Source organism: Zonotrichia albicollis, chromosome 7 (assembly GCF_047830755.1).
Source record: "Zonotrichia albicollis isolate bZonAlb1 chromosome 7, bZonAlb1.hap1, whole genome shotgun sequence".
NCBI classification, from domain to species: Eukaryota; Metazoa; Chordata; class Aves; order Passeriformes; family Passerellidae; genus Zonotrichia; species Zonotrichia albicollis.
The window spans coordinates 1,897,054-1,916,819 of NC_133825.1; positions in this window are offsets into that span (position 1 = coordinate 1,897,054).

Sequence of the window (19,766 nt, forward strand, 5' to 3'; positions counted from 1 at the left end):
AGGCACTTGAACAAGCTCAGGCTTCTCACTTCATTGGGAATCTGGGAGGCAGATGGCCTTGCTAAGAAAGCCAAAAGCCAACAGAATAGATTATAGATAACTGAAAAAAAAAATTCACCCATCTTCCAGGCAAGGTTTACCAAGTCATTTCCTGCATTTTTTCTTTTCAGATTCTTTCAGTTGGCTACTCTGGGAAGTCCAGCTTGTACTGGTGCTTATCATGAACTGATTGTGCTCTTGATTTACGCACCAAGACACCAAATGTGGAATCATCTATATGGAACTGTTATGAATGATCAATCGAAAGCCAAATTATAAAAAATCTGAAAAGATTTCTTTATCATTTTCCGCTACTGAAACATGGTCTTCAAAACCTCCACAGCCAAAAACACAGCGTCGAGCCCGGGGTCGGTGCTGGAGCCCAGGGTCGGTGCTGGGTGAACCTGGATCCCACCTCTATTGCATCAGACCCTCCACCATTCACGAGAGCCGCTTCTTGCAGGCATGCTTTATACAGTTTATTATGCCTGAGTGAAGAAGTCTCAGTTTCTTTTGTAACTCTGCATATTCATAGTTGGTTCTTTCACTGGGGAGAGCTGGACAATCGCCTTTCCTTGTTGATAGCCAGCACTGATCAGATTTAGGGAAGGCAGGTATTCACAAGTATCTTTCTGGCGACTTTGGCTATCTTGATCGATGCTATCAACAGGGCAATGATCACTCTTAGGCGATGTCTCAGGATAATGGTGATCATCTCACTGGGTGTGTCTATTCTTGAGCTAAAGTGCCGATCGTTATCTGGCCACCTTCAGGAATTTCGGAATTTGAATAGACGCCTGCCTCTCAGGCTGCTTGCGGTCAGAGACTTGTTTGGATTTTGCAATCTTTATGAAATACATGCTTTTATAGCATGAATTATTTCCCAACATATATTACAACATCACTACAATCTCACAGAAGAAAGCAATCATACAGACCAGTGTACAGTCAAATTGCCCCCTAATTCTCATGAAGTCCATCTACTCTGCACACCCTTACTTTGTATTTTTGTTTCTCAGTCATCACAGAACTGAGAGCTGCAAGAAAAAGAGAAAGAAATATGAACAGGTATCCCTTCGGTAAGGGAAATACTGGACTGTCAGGAACTAAAAATAGTTGATAGCATCTGTATCAGGCAATTTTTTTTACCCTTTGACCAGTGTCCATTTCAGGCATCCTGTTAGCATGACCTAGGATTTTGCAGCTAAATGCAATGGGCTGCAATTTGAGAGACCTACAAGAAAAAAAAATTATCAGACTTTCCCCTCCCCTCCCGAGTGACAGGTGAAAATTACAAAATAAAAGGGCCTACAGAAATTTAAAATTTTCTAATTTTAAAAAAATATAGTATTAGCTCAGATTCCAAGGGCATAGAGATATAAGAGCAGCAAGGAAATGCTCCCAGAAATGTTTTCTAGCCTGAAGAGACAAGCTAGCCACAGGAAGAGGAGAGAGCCACTTTGCGGCGAGGCGTACATGGCCCGAAGGTCAGTGTCCGGCTAGCTATGTGCAGGGGCCAACGCCTAGCTGCAATTCCTTGCCAGCACCCCTCGGCGTCTGAGGGCTGACGGCTGTGCTGGCTGCAGACAGGCTCTCGCTGCTGGTGAGACAAAGAATGGAGCAGGACACTTTACCGGGGGTTAATGTCGGTTTATTGTTGTTTCAGGGGAACCAACATGGAGAAACCAACCAGGAAAGTGGCCAAGAATGGAGAGTGAAACAAGATTATAAAGGAAGGGGGTGTATATGGGTGGGATTTACAGGGAACCAATCGGGAAGGGTGAGGGGATGAACTTAACAAAACTGACATTATAGGGAAACCAAAAAATACAAGGTAAGGGAGGGGCCCCGAGACCACAGCCAACCACAATCCCCAGTGAGAAGAAGGTTCTGGAAAACTGGGAGGAGTGGGGGTGATTGACTGGGCCCAGGGAGGAGGAAAAGTTTACTTAAAAGGGGATGAGGGGGAGGAGAAATTATATAACTTGGGTAACAGACACAAACCAAGGGCAGGGGTAACTATAGTAACATAACTGCCAGCCGGCTAGGCGGGAAAACTGAGGAGGGCAGAACCATTTTACACAGAATAGGGGGGAACAATACATAAAATGGGGGAATAATACAAGAAATTTAACAACACACTACAACACCACTTCTTTTAAAATGTGTGAATTACTGAATGCAAGAGCCATTGGCCCTTTTGGCTTCTGTTTTTAATAAAATGTAAGCTATTAACTTGTGTTTATGAAGACTTTAGTTGGACTTCAATGTTTTTGAGACAGCTTCTGAGCAAAATACAAAGAAACTACATTACATATTAGTAAATGCAGCATCTAGAATAACAACTAAATAGTCCTATCTCATAGTTAAATGTTCAGTTCTTCATAAATTGTGATTAACACCATGAAATGCAGTACCTAATCCAGTTAAATCCCACCTACACCTCAGATTTGCTTGTGTAACTAATCTTTTCCACTCCACTCCCTATCCCTTCTCTCACCACAGTCCTCAAGCCCTCAGCCAGGCACAAGCCAACTTCTCACCTCAACTGCTGTTAGCAGTCACCAAGTACCTGTTGGTAATTACCTGAGCACCTGTCCCACCCACAGGTCCCTGGCTGCTGGGAGAACAGGTCTGAAGTACAGACCTGAATACCACCACCCCTCCACCAAAAAAAAAAAAAAAAAAAAGAATAAAACTTTTCTAAATAATTTGAGACTAGTAAAAGATCAGGACATGGAGGGACTTGTTTATCCCCATTAGGCCAATCAAGAAAAGGTTTATAGCCTTCTCTGGAAAAGGGAAGACTGGGGGGTTTTTGTTGAAGCAGAAGCATGTTTAATCAGCCCAGTTTCCTTCCTCATTTGTTCCTGCTGCCCAGGAGGCCATTCACTAGGCATATATATGAATGTCTCTGTCTGAAAACACATCTACAGGAGTGCCTGACTTACTTACACTGGTGCGATTTAAAACATAGTTTTTATTGTACAAAAATGCAAAAATCTGTTCTAAGAGAGGCATATCTTGTGGAGCTGTAAGGACCCTGACAACACATCTGCTACCAAAGCAACAATTCCTGCTCTGCAGTGGCTTAAGCGGGCTGAGATGGAAGTGTTTCTTCATCAATGCATAAACCACAACAAAGTAGTGGTGAAAAGCCTTTTTTCCAAGTCTGAATGAAGGTTTGGGAAGCAGGTCTGCCTGCAGAGGGCACACAGAAGCATGACACGTTTGCCTACTGTGCACCTACAATTTCTACACCATCATATCACTACTTGGTCACTGAGCAAGCTGACAGCGTATGACAGGTTATCCATCCTGCATAGAAAGTCACAGAGAGAAGAAGAGAGGAAGAAAACACGGAAGATAACAATGCAAAAGAAGTTGAAGAAATGTGGCAAGGATTGAGCATTAAGGGACAGAAATAAGAAGAGACCATACCCTTAAACTGTAAAGTCCTGTCAGGAAACTGCAAGTACTTGCATATATGAGTTCACCACCTGGACTTGCATGCTTCTCCACATTACCATTATTTCAAAAATTTTGCTTCCTGGACAAGCTGCCAGGTCTCCAGTACCAGTCCTAGCTCCCTTCCAGCAGTCTGCATCTGAGCAGGGAGTTGAAAATAGATCAGGGATTACCTTTTACGCTGTAAGCATTCAAGACAGCCAAAGAACTTTGAGGAAAAAGGCCATACTGAGTGCCCAGGACAAAGAGATCTTTAGAAATTGGAAGAAGGAAGTACTGATTGAGGGTCACAGTTATGTTGAGGTTTAGACTTTCAAAGGTTTGTTGCTTTTCTACTAAAAACTGCAGGCGAGAAAGCCTAGGCAGAAAAGGGAAGGAGAAGCTATGTGAACAAACCCATAGCTGTACACAAGGACAGAAGCAGATTTCTTCTTCACCAGGCTGAAGAGAGTAGTTTTATTATTCGAAAAACAAAAGCCAAACTTCCCCAAATCAAATATATATTCTCCCACTACATTTAAATATTACAACAATAAAAATGCACTATAAAACTACTGCAGTAAATTAGTCAGTTAGGAACAACAAACAGGGAACATGTTAATAGTATTCATATCTATCTTTGGAAAGATGAGCAATTACAATCTACATCCCAGCTCATGCTCAGTATTTACTACAATCTCAAATAACAATAAAGTCAAACACAACAGATGACTGATGTTCCTACTGTTGTAATCTTCGCTGCAGTCCCAGCTCTCAGGCTCTTCTCCTTTCTCTGCAGCAATCTTCTCAGGGGCTCCTCTTGGGCTCTCGACCCACCCCTATTTATCTCAGTTACCCTCACGAGCTACAGCTGTTGCCCAACTAAGGACCCTGCAGCTGCAGCTCGTTTGGAGTAACCTAGACACACACAGATCTTACAATACAACATGTATTCAGGCCCCCACATTTCCAGCTCTCTGGCTGATATTCCAAAGTCCCAGCTCACTGGCTGCTATTCCATAGTCCCAGCTCTCGGCTGCCACAGCTCTCGGCTGTCCTTAGATGTTCCAGCTCTCTAGCTGATATTCCAAAGTCCCAGCTCACGGGCTGCTATTCCATAGTCCCAGCTCTCGGCTGCCACAGCTCTCGGCTGTCCGGGGGAATTCCATACCTTCTCTCTCTCGATGTTTGGCTGCATGCTCGTCTTCACACGGGGTCACCAATTGTTGTAATCTTCGCTGCAGTCCCAGCTCTCAGGCTCTTCTCCTTTCTCTGCAGCAATCTTCTCAGGGGCTCCTCTTGGGCTCTCGACCCACCCCTATTTATCTCAGTTACCCTCACGAGCTACAGCTGTTGCCCAACTAAGGACCCTGCAGCTGCAGCTCGTTTGGAGCAACTCGGACCCACACAGGTCTTACAGTACAACATGTATTCAGGCCCCCACATTTCCCCCCTTTTCTTTTAAGAATTATACAATCACTATACACATACAGTTCCAGCTCTCAAGCTGCCACAGCTCTCGGCTGTCTTATCTTCTATAGTCCTCCCAGCTCTCTGGCTGCTACTCCAAAGTCCCAGCTCACTGGCTGCTATTCCATAGTCCCAGCTCTCGGCTGCCACAGCTCTCGGCTGTCCGGGGGAATTCCATACCTTCTCTCTCTCGATGTTTGGCTGCATGTTCGTCTTCACACGGGGCCACCAATTGTTGTAATCTTTGCTGCAGTCCCAGCTCTCAGGCTCTTCTCCTTTCTCTGCAGCACTCTTCTCAGGGGTTCCTCTTGGGCTCTCGACCCACCCCTATTTATCTCAGTTACCTTCACAAGCCACAGCTGCTGCCCAACTAAGGACCCTGCAGCTGCAGCTCGTTTAGAGTAACTTAGACACACATAGGTCTTACAATACAACATGTATTCAGGCCCCCACATTTCCCCCCTTTTCTTTTAACAATTATACAATAACAATATACATACAGTTCCAGCTCTCAGGCTGCCACAGCTCTCGGCTGTCTTAGATGTAACCATAGAATATATACATATCCCTATACAGTCCCAGCTCTCAGGCTGCCACAGCTCTCGGCTGTCCTATCTTTTATAGTCCCAGCTCTCTGGCTGCTACTCCAAAGTCCCAGCTCTCAGGCTGATATTCCAAAGTCCCAGCTCACTGGCTGCTATTCCATAGTCCCAGCTCTCGGCTGCCACAGCTCTCGGCTGTCCGGGGGAATTCCATACCTTCTCTCTCTCGATGTTTGGCTGCATGCTCGTCTTCACACGGGGTCACCAATTGTTGTAATCTTCGCTGCAGTCCCAGCTCTCAGGCTCTTCTCCTTTCTCTGCAGCAATCTTCTCAGGGGCTCCTCTTGGGCTCTCGACCCACCCCTATTTATCTCAGTTACCCTCACGAGCTACAGCTGTTGCCCAACTAAGGACCCTGCAGCTGCAGCTCGTTTGGAGTAACCTAGACACACACAGATCTTACAATACAACATGTATTCAGGCCCCCACATTTCCAGCTCTCTGGCTGATATTCCAAAGTCCCAGCTCACTGGCTGCTATTCCATAGTCCCAGCTCTCGGCTGCCACAGCTCTCGGCTGTCCTTAGATGTTCCAGCTCTCTAGCTGATATTCCAAAGTCCCAGCTCACGGGCTGCTATTCCATAGTCCCAGCTCTCGGCTGCCACAGCTCTCGGCTGTCCGGGGGAATTCCATACCTTCTCTCTCTCGATGTTTGGCTGCATGCTCGTCTTCACACGGGGTCACCAATTGTTGTAATCTTCGCTGCAGTCCCAGCTCTCAGGCTCTTCTCCTTTCTCTGCAGCAATCTTCTCAGGGGCTCCTCTTGGGCTCTCGACCCACCCCTATTTATCTCAGTTACCCTCACGAGCTACAGCTGTTGCCCAACTAAGGACCCTGCAGCTGCAGCTCGTTTGGAGTAACCTAGACACACACAGATCTTACAATACAACATGTATTCAGGCCCCCACATTTCCCCCCTTTTCTTTTAACAATTACACAATAACAATATACATACAGTTCCAGCTCTCAGGCTGCCACAGCTCTCGGCTGTCTTAGATGTAACCATAGAATATATACATATCCCTATACAGTCCCAGCTCTCAGGCTGCCACAGCTCTCGGCTGTCTTTCGATGTTCCAGCTCTCTGGCTGATATTCCAAAGTCCCAGCTCACTGGCTGCTATTCCATAGTCCCAGCTCTCGGCTGCCACAGCTCTCGGCTGTCCTTAGATGTTCCAGCTCTCTAGCTGATATTCCAAAGTCCCAGCTCACTGGCTGCTATTCCATAGTCCCAGCTCTCGGCTGCCACAGCTCTCGGCTGTCCTTAGATGTTCCAGCTCTCTAGCTGATATTCCAAAGTCCCAGCTCACTGGCTGCTATTCCATAGTCCCAGCTCTCGGCTGCCACAGCTCTCGGCTGTCCGGGGGAATTCCATACCTTCTCTCTCTCGATGTTTGGCTGCATGCTCGTCTTCACACGGGGCCACCAATTGTTGTAATCTTTGCTGCAGTCCCAGCTCTCAGGCTCTTCTCCTTTCTCTGCAGCACTCTTCTCAGGGGTTCCTCTTGGGCTCTCGACCCACCCCTATTTATCTCAGTTACCTTCACAAGCCACAGCTGCTGCCCAACTAAGGACCCTGCAGCTGCAGCTCGTTTAGAGTAACTTAGACACACATAGGTCTTACAATACAACATGTATTCAGGCCCCCACATTTCCCCCCTTTTCTTTTAACAATTATACAATCACTATACACATACAGTTCCAGCTCTCAGGCTGCCACAGCTCTCGGCTGTCTTATCTTCTATAGTCCTCCCAGCTCTCTGGCTGCTACTCCAAAGTCCCAGCTCACTGGCTGCTATTCCAAAGTCCCAGCTCTCTGGCTGATATTCCAAAGTCCCAGCTCTCAGGCTGATATTCCAAAGTCCCAGCTCACTGGCTGCTATTCCATAGTCCCAGCTCTCGGCTGCCATACCTTCTCTCTCTCGATGTTTGGCTGCATGCTCGTCTTCACACGGGGTCACCAATTGTTGTAATCTTCGCTGCAGTCCCAGCTCTCAGGCTCTTCTCCTTTCTCTGCAGCAATCTTCTCAGGGGCTCCTCTTGGGCTCTCGACCCACCCCTATTTATCTCAGTTACCCTCACGAGCTACAGCTGTTGCCCAACTAAGGACCCTGCAGCTGCAGCTCGTTTGGAGTAACCTAGACACACACAGATCTTACAATACAACATGTATTCAGGCCCCCACACCTACCATCTGCTTTCCAAACAGAGTTTTAAAAGATAGTTTATTGCAAAATCAGTCTCAAGTATGTTCAAGGCCTTGGGAGCTCTCTAAGTTTAATTAACATCACACATATAGAATCCATTTTAATATTTGTGTAAAGCCAATATTATAATATTATAATTTGTATATAACCATCTATTTGTAATATTGCTGAAAGAAGGCACACTTTTCTAAATATCTACTGGCTTTGGTAACTGCTAAAGGTAATGTAGATTGGGCTGTACTACTGTTCACTCATCTTTCTGTTGCACAGAAATCTTGGATACTTTAGTGCGTACATCTGTAATTCTGACATTTTCTGAAATTAAAGTGAGAGGAGAAATGGGCTAAATTCAGGTACCTAAAGTTACGTATCAGCATTTGCAGACGTAAATCAAATACACAAGGAAAACTTTTCTATGGGAAGAATGCCAGAGCAAATTAAAATATGTATCGATAAGAATAATCAACACAGTAGAAATGCAGAGCATCTGCACCATAAGAGAGAGTGTATAAAATCACACTCTGCATCAAGAGAACATAAATCATATTTCTTCACAGCCTTATCCCTTTGCATGCCCCTCTGCAAAGTGCAAGGGGCCTCAAGGACTGGAGGAAACGCAGGGAGTCAAATGGAGACACTTGCACCTGTCTCACTGGGGGCTCCTGGGGAAGCAGTTTCCTTGGGAATCCAGCCCCTCTCTGCCAAGGGCACTTCCCCAGATGTGTACATTTCCTGGGGAAAACCAACACACCCTTAAGTGCATGGTGCGGAGGTTCAGGGACGTCACAACATAACCAATATGATCCAGTGAAGCTAAATTTATTATTCCTAAAAAGACTCTATTTATAATAAATCTTTACTGCCCATGTGTCTCTAGCTAATACATGATTGGTTAATCCTAGCTGTTCACACATCTAAAATAGAATGCTGATTGGATCACCTAATTTTTCACGCATCTTGCTGGGGTTGTCTGGCCTACCCATGACTCACTTTCCCAAGCTTGCTGACAAACTTGCTGCGTCCTGATGACTCTTCTTCTTGTATCTTTTTCAAGGATATACCAAGCTCATTTCTGAATATGTCCATAATTCATTCTTTGTGAACTTGTTCATTGTCCATTATTACAAGCAGGCTGGATTGTGCATTGGCTGAATATGGCCATTGTCTAGCAAAAACTCCTCCATTCTGTCTCTGAGCCAGCATTTGAGCCGGTTAAACAAAATCCTCCCTCTCACGCTGTAAAGAATGTGGAATTAGAGTTGGAATGTGACCCTGAAATAGAAGCAGCTCAGAAACTACAGTAGAAAAAAGTTATTCCAGAAGCTATTGTAGAAAGGACTTTTCTCTCCAATGGTGTAGAAGCTTTTCCTGTAATATCTAATGCTGCAAGTAGAGTTTGAGAACCTTTCAATTGGAAGATTTTAGAAAAATTGAGAGCTGCAATTTCACAATTTAGTTGAAAATCCCAACTTTCACAGTCACTTCTGCAGTATATTTTTCCATCTAACACATTATTTCCAGCTGATATGCATACCCTAAAAAGACTTATAAGGCCACCCCATCAGCAGGAGATGTTTCATAAAAGCTGGGAGGAAAAGTGTGCTCAAGAAGCAGCAAGACCTAGAGTGCAGGGTGATCCTCCGTATGGTTTAACAGCACAACAGTTACTTGGCAAGGGGCCCTGGGCTACTGCCACTGCCCAGGCTAGGAGCATTGATCAAGTCTTACAGATGAGCCAACAACTAGCATAGAATGCTATCCTTGCACTTCCAGATAAGTTACACACTATGTCTTTTAGACAAATTTACCAAAGAAGAATGAAGACTTTGATAAATTTGTAGACAAATTGCATGAAGCTATCTATAATCATTCTGATTTAAATTCAGACACAAAGATACAATTGTATGGACTTTGGGATCATTACTGCATTCCAAATGGCTTTCCCTTCAGTCACAAGAGCCTTCCATCTCTTCCAAAAATTGCCTGCTGAAACTCTTCTGCTCCCTTCCAAATCAGTTCACTACTCCAGCATAACTCTTGAAGCACGGACAGACGACTCTTCAACTAATTATAGTAAAAAAGAGGGGTATTTATTGCAGCCCTGGTCACATGTGAACTAGTTTCCAAAGACACGTGCAAGGAGTTGCAGACTCCTGCTCTCTATTTCTACAGAAAAGGTTTTACATTAGGTTTCTAAGGACCCATAATACATAATTATTACCTGCCTGCTTCGTATTTTTATCAGCTGAATATCTATTAGAGCTGCACAATTGTACTGCCTTAACTGGGTCGGTGGCTTTTCTAAATGAGGGAGTGGTTGTACGGAAGGAAGAAAGCTGTCTTCCTCATGGTGAACTCTTCTCCCATGGCCAGTTGGCAAGACCTTTTGTCCTGCTGCCTCTCCTAACTGTTCAATTATTCTTAAGGCAAGGTATTTCTATGGTCTCTGCTTCTTCACAATTGCTTCCTCTATCCCTGTCAGCTCTAGCTTTACGTTCCTAATATATTTGGTACTCTTTAACTAAGGCACATGATTTCTGCTAGCTGTATTACTAACTTAATTTCTTACCTCATTTTAAAATCTTAACTAAAATATGCAATCTTCTACTATCCCAGTTGTATTCCAAGATGGCCCCTTGACCCATCTGCAATTTTCAATTATCCTAATTACATTTTCAGCTAACCCCTTGACTCACCTCAGGCACATCCCCAATCGCCTCTCTTCCAGCAGCTCAGAGCTGCATTGCAGAGCGCTTGCTGTGCGCCAGAGAGCACAAAGCAGGCTGGCCTGGTGGGCCTGAATATTTCTGCCAAACACTCTGCATCTCACACCTTTGCTCTGGCTCAGTGCAGACCTGCAGGATTGCAGGCGCTTCCTCCCAGAGCTGCGTGAGGTGCTGGCTCCTGCAGATGGGCCCTGCCAAGCTGTCCCTGCCTCACGCTGGCCTCGCTTCCCTGGCACAAGTGCCGGGCCTGAAGGAGCTGCCCTGTGCTCCAGCCTGCCGAGCAGCCCGGCTCCCTGCCCCGGTGCCCAGAGTGCTGCACACACTGCTGACCTTTGCCAGGAGTTGCGGGGCAGCCGGCAGAAGAGGAGGGATCCTCAGCCAGCCCAGCAGCCCATGGCTGCCCTTGGCCTTTCCCTGCTCCTGGGCACACTCCAGACGGCCAATGCCTCCAGGCCGGGCTGTGCCCAGCACAGCTGCGCTTCCCCTCGGCAGCAGCCAGCTGCCACCTGGGCTCTGAGAGCGGAGCATTCGCCCGCTCCCAGGAAGAGGCACCCAGGGCCCGGCTTCTGCCTCTTGCAGCTCCAAGGGCCTCCTCCGAGCCTGCCTCTGCCGGGGCTCAGGCTGCTCTGGCCTCTGCCGGGGCTCTGCTGGGGCTCCACCCCGGGCAAGGCCAGGCCTGCTGTCACCTCACAGGCGCTGACAGCTCTGCACCACAGGAGACCTTCCCGAGCACCCTCTCTGATCTTTCTGCTTTCTCACTTGAGCAAGGCTCTCCTCCAGCCAAAGACATTGCACCTAGGGATACAAATCCAAGTGGCAGGAACATCAATGCTCTCCAGTCACAGCTGAAGGCCTGCATCTGCGCAAGTTGTATGGGCTGCTCTATTCTTCCTTCGGTTTTGCCTTCAAATGCCATTGCCCTTTCTGCCTCAACTAGAAGTGTCACAGATGTACCAAAACGGGCCAGTGTTCTGGCCAAAGGCAGTGTGCTCTGGAGATGATGAATGAAGAGTCTTCCCAGCTTTCAAAGCACATTGAGAAAAAAACCAATCCCTTCTTTTTAAATTTTAACAGTTTAGTAGCAATAAAATGGTTATTAAGATAGTAATAGAAGTTAGAATAATAAGAATTTGGACAATCAGAGTTAGAACAGTAAAGGACAATAAAAACAAAGACATACGGACAGTCCTGGTGCCTCCTGGGCAATTATGCCCCAAAAGCACACACGCTAACAAAGGATTAGCCCTTAAAAGCAATAGCCTGTTGCATATTCATATATCTCATACATGAGGCATAAATTCTTTTCAAACAAAGGTTGTTCTCTGCTTATGGTCAAGTTCTCCCCCTTAATCCTGTTGGCTCGTCAAAGTTGGGAAGGAGGTGGAAGAAAGTTGGTCTTTTCCAATAAGGATGCAAGAATTCTTCCCTTGGGGCTTTTGGTGTCCTGTTGCTGTCATCTCTGGGCAAAGAATTTCTTGATTACCCCATCCCTTTCTTGAGCTAGTTAAAAAAGTATCTTACATTACATAGTTTCTGTTTTACATAATCTTATGACCTAAAACTATATTTACCACTGAAATAATTATCAATATAGCTGGACGGGACGTACATGAGCTTGTCTGGCCTTTGCTGCTTGACCAAATAGCGGCAACTGTGGAATTTTACCCCAGAGACACTTTTGGCCAGCTGGATGCTGCAGCTGGGCGCTTGGAGGCAAGTCCAGGCATTCAGGAGCTCAGGTTTACCTTTGGTGGAGACGCTTTAAGACGAGGTGAAGGAAAGGAGTTGGTTCTGATGGAGGGTTTCTATCCAGAGCTTTATTCCTGGCCCACAGGCCTCTGAATCCAGCAAGGGCTCCAGGAGAACTCCCAGCTGCATGGTTTGCTCACCCTTTTACCCGGGGCAGAGGGGCAGGGAAGGAACACGGGGATCACCAACCAGGTACGGGGCGGGGAAGTGTCAAGGGACAGAGGATACCTGGATGGCCCAATGTCCTTCCAGGAGGGGAGGGCATCTTTGGAATTCTGCCAATCACTCGCCGCCCTTCTGGAATGCCAGGATTGACAGACAGTGCTCAGCAGGGGTCAGGGTGTGGAAAGGAGGGATGATTGACACACCTGGCAGGGAATTATCAGGGAGGAACCTGGGGTATCTGAGGCAAACCATGACATTGCACCGCAACATAACACAGTACTTAAAAAAATACAGTACTACTAACTAAGACAACATAACACATACAGTATATTATTTATATATATATACATATATAAATTTTATTATCTGTGAAGAACCTGTCCTGCAATATGTACTTTTCACAACACCAAAGAAGCCATTCCACCTTTAAGAGACAGCTGACAACTCAGAAGGAAATGCTCAGCTTGTTCACAGGGTGAGAAAGAAAGGATTCTTCCAGATGAGTTAAAGTTTCAGAAACTTTATTTATTTACAATCCTACTCTATAATCCTCTAGGGTGGTATTTACAGAAAAATGGACAGGCACTAAATGAACCAGCCTAACCTTCTGGAGCTAACTAAACTAACTAACCTTCTAGGACTAAGTCAGGTTTTTAATAAAGCTGCATTCAACGTTGTGGATAAAAAGGTGATGTTGTGAGCAGAAAGAAGAAGCAGAAGAGTTGCTGACAGACAAAGGGGTAGCAACACAAATAAAATGACCCTTACAGCATCTACCAATTGGATTAAGAAAAAGATGCAACCAAACAATGCATGACTACAGAAAGCTATAGGATAGGAACTAATTATAAACTATGTTTAGAAGCACAATAAATGGCTTCTCCTTGATTCACAGTGGATTGTGCAGAGTCTTTTTTCTTTTCTCCACATAGTCCTACTCTAAATCCTACTCTAAATCCTGCTCTACACTCCTACTCTACAATCCTACTCTCTAAGATGGCTATGGAGAAAATGGTCCTGATGTGATTATAGCACTGTTTGCTTCTCCATCCTCCTCTTCACTGAGATGATGAGTGGTGCCAGGGTGGATGCAGCCTCGGCTGATGTTACAAATGGATGCTGTTCACAAAAAAACCCAAAAAACGAATACAAAAACAAAAACAAAAAAGAAAACAAAACACAAACAAAAAACCCAAAACCAAAACAAAACAAATAAACCAAAAACAAACAACAAACCAAACAACAAAAAGACAAAGAACAGTGAACAGTGAGCCATTACTTTCCAAGCTCAGTGCTTCACAGGCTCAATCAGGATTACTCTGGGTCATAAAAAGACCCAGAAAGAGGAGCAGTGGGACCATCTGCTACCCAGCAGTCATGTGCAGGACCCTGCCATCACAGGCAAACCTGGCCCAGAATCCCACTCATCCATTTATTCAGGTTTCTTTATCTTGTTGGGATTTTTGCCCCGCCAGTGCTCTAGAAATGGTGCTTCCTGTCCCTGGGTTTTCTTCCTTTCAGGAAACTCCAATGGCTCATATGGGCCCCTGCCTTTGAAAGACAGGCACTGTGCTGATTCCCACAGGGACAGAAAGCAGTGTCTACCTTTCCATGCCCTGCCCCTTGTGTGCTGGATGGCTCCTTCCTTCCCATCAGGGCCAGCCCAGTGGCACTGGGCCCTGCAGTTCCCTCTCTGCCACACAACCTGGCAGTAACCCTGGCACAGTTCCCATCTGCTTGAGCGTGCTAGGCAGCAGATGGGGCTGGGACAAGTCCCTCCCAGCTGTCCCTGTTTGCGTGGCAGAAACCTCTAAGGGTGGGCTGGGGGGCACAAACCAGGGCCCCTCAGAGTGAGCCCCCCACAGCCCCTCCTGCCCACAGCCAAATCTCTGACTGCTCAGCTGGGACTGGCTTCCTTGGATTCCTCCACCACCATTTCATGTCTCTGTACCCTGCATTGCTCTACTTCAATTCTTTTGCCATTAGAGAAAACTGAGCCCTCCACCAAATTACAAAAGAAGGCGACAGAAACAGTCAGAGGACAGAGCGCCTCTCCTCTCAGGAAATGCAGAGGGCGCTGGAGTTATTCAGTTTTGTGAAGAACAGGCCCCAGGGAGACTTTATTGCCACTTTCCAAGATTTCAGAGTTGCTTTGAAGAAAGCGGGGGACATCTTTTTTAACAGGGCCAGTTACAATAGGATATGGACAAATATTATTAAACACAAAGGGTATCTAATCAGAGTAGGTCTAAGGAAGAACTTATTTTCTTGGAGCATGGTGGAACCCTGGCACAGCTTGCCCCAAGAGCTTGTAGGTGCCCCATCCCTCCAACCATTCCTGCTCCAGTGGCAAAGGGCTCTGAGGAACCTGATCTCTTTAAAGATGTCCCTGCTCATTGAAGGACACTTGCACCACAGGACCTTTACAGGGCCCTGCCACCCAGCCCAGTCTAGGATTCCTCACTGTTTTCATTTGAAGAGCACCAAGAATGGAGGTGAGGAGGAAGGGAGCTCATCTGCTGCCTTGGACTTGAGTGGAGGAGGAGCCCATCCCTCAGAGCCTGTTTCACCTGCAGCCCCTTCACATTTTACCTGCAGCAGCTCCTTGGCAGACCAGCGCCGCGCCTCGTCTCTCTGCAGGCAGCAGCTCAGGAAGTCATGCAGGCAGGATGAAAATAAGTTGGGCTGCTGCAGCTTTTGTTTTCCTCCTGTGGCTATCAGGAGTTGAGGCTGGGGAAAAAGGAGACACCAGGCTCCACCTGCTTCTTTCCCATCTGTCACTGCTCTCCCAGATCCCATTGATTAAGCTCCACTCTGCAGTGGCACTTTCTGCCCTGGCAAAGACCCAGAGATGACTTTCCTTTACCAACCAAAAACCCAAACCCTGATGCAGCCACAGCTTTCCCACTGTCCTGCAGATTTTGCCTTGGCAGCTGATTTCATTGCCTGACCTAGTTAGTGGGAACTACATCAGCACAAGCACATTCCTTCCCTGAGGATTCATATCAGCTTGAGGGGCTTTTTGGAAGAAGGACTTTGCTATACTGACTCTACTGTATCCAAGGGTTAGGATATGAAAAGTATCTCTGCAGTGCTTCTTGTCCCTTAAGCACAGCTGCCATAAAACAAAACGAATCAAGCTTTTTGCTTTGTTCTTGAAAACAATGGGAATTGGAAGGAAAGAAAGGAAATCCACCAGGTATTCCTCAGGTAAGGAAACAAACATTGGGAATCTCATCTTCAACACAGACACATTAAGATGCATGCACAAATGTACTGGGATGAAAACGCCTGCTGGGACACACAGGAGCCACCTGCAGCTCTGTTTCTCAGCAGTCTGAAAATTTCTGCTTTCCTTATATGGAAAAGAAAAACTTTTCATAGTCAAATCAGAAGGAGAGGTTCCATCCTTACGGTCACCCTCTACTCATTTGGCTACCCAAGTCAATGCATGAATGGTAGGCCCATCCCAGAAAGTGCCAGGAAACAAATGGCAGGTTTTGGCAGGCTCTCCACATCACCAGGCTCTGGCTTGGTGACAGCCAGAATGTGGCTTGGGCTAGGAGAGAAACATGGTCACTGAGTGTTTCAGTAGCACTGCACAAGAAGCAGAAGAGACTCTGTGGCCTTTACACCCTCATGCCCAGGTTTCAGGCACGTTTCCCAGTGAGAAGAAACTGCACAGGGGGTTAAGTTCCTCTCTAAAAATCAGTGCTTTAGTAACTTTCTTGTGTTTGGGCTTCCTTTCTTCATTTCTGGAAATGTAACACCAGTTCTGAGAGGCTTGCCTTGTGGTTTTAGGGGCATCTTCACAGACAGACAAGTGGGAACAACTTGAAACCCAAAGCAAATGTTGCCTGAGAAGAGCTGGGAAGTGTTTGCCTGGGGCGAGGCTTGAGCTGTCTGGCAATCCCTTTCCATGATGTGCAGAAACATCCAGCTGCTCCCCAGAACTCAGTCCCTCTGGGCACGCAGGCCCGTGGAAACTCCTGAGGATTCCAGCCTTTCTCCTGCTCAAGAGCATCTAACCTAAGCTGAGCTCCAGTTTCTTCAGCAAGGCCAAGGATGCTCACTTCCATGCAGCTGACAGTGTCCATGGAGCTCAGCAGATCTTTCTGATACTCCTCAGGCCAAGGAATTACAGTGTAGATTAGCAAGACATCGGCTGATCATTATCCAGTGCGGTTCATGTGGAACCAAGCTCTAACGCACTGACAAGTCAGAGGGAGAGAGAGCTCATTCTGCTTTTACAAGATGGTATTTAGAAACATAAGACACCAACTTGGAAGTATTCAAACCTCAACTTGCAGAATCCATCTCAAATAGACAAAAATAACAATGGCAAGAGGCCTTGGAGTCTCCATAAAAATGCCCACCACTGTCATGATAACTCTGTGCTCGTGGCACTGAAATAGATGGTGACCAAAGAGACTTTGCTATTATCCTCTTTAAGCCAAAGGAGAATTTCAAAGCTGGAAATGGCAATGCACTCCCCTTGTGTACAAATAATTTATGGGGCTTTCTGTCCTTTTCCCACATCACCAGAGGTGACAAAGAGGGTTTTATCCTGACTCTTAGCTGAGCTCAGCCACTGGCCATGGTGGGGAGCTGGAGCCCTCCCTGTCATTAGAACTGTGCAGGCCAGGGATGGCCCTGCTCCTGTGGTAAAGAAACACAGCACTGGTGTCAACTGCCCATGTTGGATCCCTGCCCAGGCACCTGCCTGCAAGCTCATCAACTTGTTAAAGTACCAAGAAACAGCCAAGGGTTTGGCAAACAATTCTAACTGCAGTCGGAGAAAAACACATCCTAAACTTCTCCAGGCCACCCGCATCCATGACTGAACAATGTACAGAAGACTTGAAAGCCTGAGAGTTTCAAAGATCCACAGGATTTGGAAAAGATGCTACAGAATGGAAGGGAAGAGCTGTATTTAAAAATGAAAAAGCAAGGAGAACTGCTTGAGCATTGCTTAGGTAGTAGGTTTTTTTCTCTTTTTCTTTTTTGCTTACTTTTATTTTTCCTTTTTTTGTTATGTTTTCTATAAAATTGAAACTGGGAAGGTCTAACCTCCATTGCTCAGGATGTTTATCAGATGTCTACTCTCTCCACTGAAAAATTCTTGTCCCTCAGAAACAGAGTTCCAACATTCTTCAAAAAACAAGTGGGAAATGTCAGGCGTGGCTGGAGGCCAAACTGGCAGGTTTCTGAACTGGTTAGGTTTCTGAACTGCCCCTTCCCTTTCTGATACAACCAAAGCTACAGCAGATGCTGATGTGTTGCTGGGGCATTTTTAGAATGACACCTTGGTGGAAGTGGTGCCAGCAGATGGCAATGGGATTTTGTCCAATGGCACACAGAGCATGGGACAGGTGAGAAAGACAGTGGGATCAGTGAGTATTTGCACCTTACCAAGACAGGAGTTGCATTCCAGGAAGGAACTTCTCGTTCCACCATTTCGATGCCCACGATTCCCAAAGACCATATGTCCACTTTGGGGCCACATGGTTGACCTGTCACCACTTCAGGCGCCAGCCACCCAGCAGCGCCGCCCACGGAGCTCCGTCTGCCCTGCTCAGGGCTGAGCTGAGCAAAGAGGCCAAAGTCAGCTGTGGAGAAAACAACCAACCATGAAAGCCAGCTCCAATTAGGAAACCAAGCAAAAAATTCCCCACTCTCAGACTAAGAATGTGCTGTTGAATCTCTTGGAGAACTGTCCACGCTCAATTTCCTTGGGGCTTTAGCCAATGGAGTATGGAATTGGCCACTTCCAAAAAAACCCAGATTCTTAACGCTGCTCACAGCAGTGGACTTCATTCCCCTGAAGCTTTAGATTGCAGCTCCCTCTGTCTGGAAGGGACACACACAGAGCAAGGCCACTCTTGACTGCTTGTGGTTCCTTATACCTCTGTGCACGTTGCAACTGTGCCCTCAGCTCGCAGCAGGGGTCCCTGCACTGCCACCAGAACCATTTTTGGGGAGCTGGCAGTCACTCCAAGCAGCCCCACACCCACAGCCTGGAACGCTGCACCTGACCAAGAATATACTGACACAGCTTGACAGAACCGTCAGTTCTGAGAAGGATGTTTCTGCTCTTCACATCTTGGAGGATGATGTGGTTTGAATGAAGAAATTGCAGTCCTTGCAGACACTGAGAGAGAAAACAGAAACAGGAGGTCAAAAATGAGTGATGTGATTTCATCCCACAAGAAAGAAAACAAAGAACCTAAAAGGTTCCCTCTCCAGGGGAATGGGGAGTAATGGCAGAACAGTAATGGCCACTGAGAGGAAGAGCTTGCTGCTCCAACACTTGCAGAGCAGGACCTTTCTGAGGAAAGGCACGTCAGCTTTTGAAAGAGCAACAGCACCTGCTGTTGTAGGCTGTCCCCTGCCAACCAGCCAGGATGACTCCTGCTGCAGTGGATGTGCTTTTTCCATGCAGAGGACAAAGGAGGGGTTTGGAAAGGAAAAGTCCCTCCCTTTGGTGTGAAGCGGATCACTTTTGGGTGGGAGGTTGCATGACAAAGATTTTCTTGCTGGCCTCAGCACAGGCTTGGATGTATCACACCAGTCACCTTCCTGAAGCAAAGAGCATTTTGGCTGCACTACTATCCTTTTCAGCTGAGGACTGTGAGAAATGAGTCTTTTTTCTTTGCTGATCATTCCAAATCCTGCCACCAGCACCTTTGCTTTCACAGGCAAGGAATGCAGTGAAGACAAACTCCAGGCAAACATTTAGAGAGGCAAGGTGGAGAACAGCAAATACAAATACAAGAGACAGAGTGAGAATACAACAGCAGGAGATAAGAGTACTGGCACTGAGTACAGGGAGTGCAGGGGCACTGGCAGGCCTTTCACTTGAGATGCTTTTACTTGCCCATAGCATACCAGCAACACAGAAACAAAGCTTGGCACAGGAAATCACTCCAGCTCTGAGGCCCTGTTTCCCAGACAATGCTGCCCAAGCCCTTGGAAACACAGATGGGATTGCTGACCTCCTGACTGATGGCTGCCATCTCATCTTCCGACAGGTAGGTCTGGCTGATGACATCACTCAGAGTGCCTCCATCCATGTACTCCATAACCAGGGACAGTTCCTCACCCACAAGGTAGCTGAAAGAAGGACACAAGGGCATGGAGATGAATGTACATGGCTAGGTTGCTATTTGGAAAAGATGGATCCACTCTTCTTTTCAGATCCCTTTGAGACAAAAAAAAAATAAAGGAATAGACATTCCCTCTTGGCTGTGCATTGTTTGCCATCTGTGCAGTCTCAAGGAGAAAGGTACAGCTGCGAAAAAAGAGATGTCTTAAATGGGCAGCAAGCAAAATGTGCAGTTTAGTAACAGCCCAGATAAAAAG